We start from the raw sequence: 4,334 nt of genomic DNA, 5'->3' as shown, positions 1-4,334 counted from the left end.
AGCAGAAGGCGAGTGGGAAAGCTGACGTTAACGTAAATATTACTCGCCAACGTGCAATCATTGGACAACAAATTAGACTTGGTACGATCTCGAATATCCTACCAACGGGACATCAAAAACTGTAATATCTTATGGTTCACGGAATCGTGGCTGAATGATTACATGGATATTCAGCTAGCGGGATATACGCTGCACCGGCAAGATAGAACAGCACACTCCGAGACGGGGGGTGGCGGTCTGTGCATATTTGTAAACAACAGCTGGTGCACGAAATCTAAGGAAGTCTCTAGATTTTGTTCACCTGAATTAGAGTATGTTGTGATAAAATGCAGAGCACACTATTTGCCTAGAGAGTTTTCAGCTATACTTTTCGTGGCTGTTTATTTACCACCACAGACGGATGCTGGCACTAAGACCGCACTCAGTCAGCTGTATAAGGAAATAAGTAAACAGGAAACCGTCACCCAGAAGTGGCGCTCCTAGTGACCGGAGACTTTAATGCAGGGAAACTTAAATCAGTTCTATCTAATTTCTATCGACATGTTAAATGTGCAACCAGAGGGAAAGAAATTCTAGATCACCTGTACTCCACACACAGAGACATGTACAAAGCTCTCCCTCGCCCTCCATTTGGTAAATCCGACCACAATTCTACTCTCCTGATTCCTGTTTACAAACAAAAATGAAAGCAAGAAGCACCAGTGACTCAGACTATAAAAAAGTGGTCGATGAAGCAGATGCTAAACTACAGGACTGTTTTGCTATCACAGACTGGAACATGTTCCGGGATTCTTCCAATGGCATTGAGGAGTACACCACATCAGTCACTGGCTTTATCAATAAGTGCATCCAGGACGTCGTCCCCAGAGTGACTGTACGTACATACCCCAACCAGAAGCCATGGATTACAGGCAACATTCGCACTGAGCTAAAGGGTAGAGCTGCCGCTTTCAAGGTGCGGGACTCCAACCCGGAAGCTTATAAGAAATTCTGCTATGCCCTCCGACGAACCATCAAACAGGCAAAGCGTCAATACAGGGCTAAGATTGAATCGTACTACACCGGCTCTGAAGCTCGTCTTATGTGGCAGGGCTTGCAAACTATTACAGACTACAAACGGAAGCACAGCCGAAAGCGGCCCAGTGACGCGAGCCTACAAGACGAGCTAAATCACTTCTATGCTTGCTTCGAGGCAAGCAACACTGAGGCATGCATGAGAGCATCAGTTTTTCCGGACGACTGTGTGATCACGCTATCCGTAGCCGACGTGAGTAAGACCTTTAAACAGGTCTACGTTCACAAGGCTTCGGGGCCAGACGGATTACCAGGACGTGTGCTCCGGGCATGTGCTGACCAACTGGCAGGTTTCTCCACTGACATTTTCAACATGTCCCTGATTGAGTCTGTAATACCAACATGTTTCAAGCAGACCACCATAGTCCCTGTGCCCAAGAACATGAAGGCAACCTGCCTAAATGACTAGAGACCCGTAGCACTCACGTCCGTAGCCATGAAATGCTTTGAAAGGCTGGTAATGGCTCACATCAACACCATTATCCCAGAAACCCTAGACCAACTACAATTTGCATTCCACCCAAACAGATCCACAGATGATGCAATCTCTTTTGCACTCCACACTGCCCTTTCCCACCTGGACCAAAGGAGAATGAGAATGCTATTCATTGACTGACTACAGCTCAGGGTTCAACACCATAGTACCCTCAAAGCTCATCACTAAGCTAAAGATCCTGGGACTAAACACCTCCCTCTGCAACTGGATCCTGGACTTCCTGACGGGCCGCCCCAGGTGGTGAGGGTAGGTAGCAACACATCTGCCACGCTGATCCTCAACACTGGAGCCCCTCAGGGGTGCGTGCTCAGTCCCCTCCTGTGCACCCTGTTCACCCATGACTGCATGACCAGGCATGACTCCAACACCATCATTACATTTGCAGACGACACAACGGTGGTAGCCCTTATCACCAACAACGACGAGACAGCCTATAGGAAGGAGGTCAGAGACCTGGCCGGGTGGTGCCAGAATAACAACCTATCCCACAGCGTAACCAAGACTAAGGAGATGATTGTGGACTACAGGAGAAGGAGGACTGAGCATGCCCCCATTCTCATCGACATGGCTGTAGTGGAGCAGGTTGAGAGCTTCAAGTACCTTGGTGTCCACATCACCAACAAACTAGAATGGTCCAAACACACCAAGACAGTCGTGAAGAGGGCATGACAAAGCCTATTCCCCCTCAGGAAACTAAAAAGATTTGGCATGGGTCCTGAGATCCTCAAAAGGTTCTACAGCTGCACCATCGAGAGCATCCTGACTGGTTGCATCACTGCCTGGTACGGCAATTGCTTGGCCTCCGACCGCAAGGCACTACAGAGGGTAGTGTGTATGGCCCAGTACATCACTAGGGCTAAGCTGCCTGCCACTCAGGACCTCAGGACCGGTGTCAGAGGAAGGCCCTAAAAATAGTCAAAGACCCCAGCCACCCCAGTCATAGACTGTTCTCTCTACTACCGCATGGTAAGCGGTAGCGGAGTGCCAAGTCTAGGACCAAAAGGCTTCTCAACAGTTTTTACCCCCAAGCCATAAGACAGGAAATCAAATGGCTACCCGGATTATTTGCATTGTGTGCCCCCCCCCCCCCAACTCCTCTTTTACGCTGCTGCTACTTTCTGTTTATCATATATGCATAGTGACTTTAACTATATCTACAGGTACATACTACCTCAATCAGCCCAACTAACCGGTGCCTGTTATAGCCTCGCTACTGTATATAGCCTTGCTACTGTTATTTTTCACTGTCTTTTTACTGTTGTTTTTATTTCTTTACTTACCTATTGTTCACCTAATACCTTTTTTGCACTGTTGGTTAGAGCCTGTAAGTAAGTGGCTGGCTGCCCCACCAGCACTGAAAGCACTGAGCTTGGCTGAAACACCTGCATTTTGGTACTGCCTTACTGAAGAAAGCAAAAAAGAGACCAAGTTTGTATACGGCTTTAGTAACTCAATTAATTGTTATTATTTATTTGTTTTACATTGTTTGCAAACATATATGTGACACATATTAATGCCATAATAACATCCAAAACAGGCCCCCCCCCCCCCCCCCCAAAAAAAAATGACAGGTCACCACTGCTCATACTACAGAAACAGGAGCTCCTGTTTTCTGGCTCAGACAAGGCTTAGTTAGGCCATACCAATTTTATCAAATGTTTAAAGGCCCAGTGCAGTCACAACGTGATTTTTCTGTGTTTTATACATATTTAGACCCTATTATGTTGGAATAGTACGTTAAAATGAAGAACATAATTATAATTATTATTGTTTAGGTGGGATGGAGTGTTGGTGGTAAATCACCAGGCAGTAAATTAGTTGTGGATTTCACTGGCATCGCTCGTTGTGTAGCTATTTTAGAAATGGTGAGTGTAATATAGTTAAGCAAGTGCCGTAAACTCAATCCACAGCTAGCTAGAAATGTTGCCAATGGAGCTAGTAAATATGATCATTTTATATAGCTCAATAAGGTTAGTTTGTTTCAAAGACGGTCACGTGTGTTGGCAAAAAGAGGATCAATGGTTTGAGCCCGGTATGGGGACAGTGGAGGAAGATATAGCCTACTGTTAGATGCACACAGACGTCGGTTTTTCCGCCCCATTTCTCTAAAAAGCTAAGGGATGGGAGTTGAAAAAAATGTAACCATTCTCAAATTCATAGACAAACCTATGGATGCAAGGACTGATCATCCATGATATCAAATAGTTTTAACCATGTTTTGAGGCTATACAGTGTTTGTTTACATGCACGTTGTTTACAAGCATTGGAGTAAAACAAGCGTATATTTGGGGTTATGATGGGGTACGATAGTTGAACTATGCTTATGAGACAAGTTATATTCTTCAATAATCAATTACTAGGCCTATATATCATTAATTTGTAAGTCCAAAAATTGATGTAGCAACTAATGATTCTAGCTTTAAACATGTGACTTCATTTGAAGCGCGTATTCCGTGAAACACTATAGCTGCCGGTAGTGTCAATTTGTAGGCTATGTGCTATCATGGTTAGGCCTATATTGTGTACATTTAATTTACAACGAGATTCCATGTGCGAGTATGGCTTCTGAATAATTGGTGTGCATTTTCTTCGTTCTACCCTACCTGGTTGTACAGTGTAACTGTACATGCCCTGAACATTATGAAGACATTATATCTTGCTGTCTCAGAACAATACACAACTGTAATGTTCTCTCTGTTTGGTTGATTCGAGCTGTCGTTCAAGCCATCCTCCAATCACGATCAGCCTTACATGATAAGGCTAT

The sequence above is a fragment of the Salvelinus fontinalis genome, chromosome 2 (assembly GCF_029448725.1).
Source record: "Salvelinus fontinalis isolate EN_2023a chromosome 2, ASM2944872v1, whole genome shotgun sequence".
In the NCBI taxonomy this organism is placed as follows: Eukaryota; Metazoa; Chordata; class Actinopteri; order Salmoniformes; family Salmonidae; genus Salvelinus; species Salvelinus fontinalis.
The sequence above is the reverse complement of the archived record's forward strand: the minus strand, read 5'-3'. Positions refer to the sequence as shown.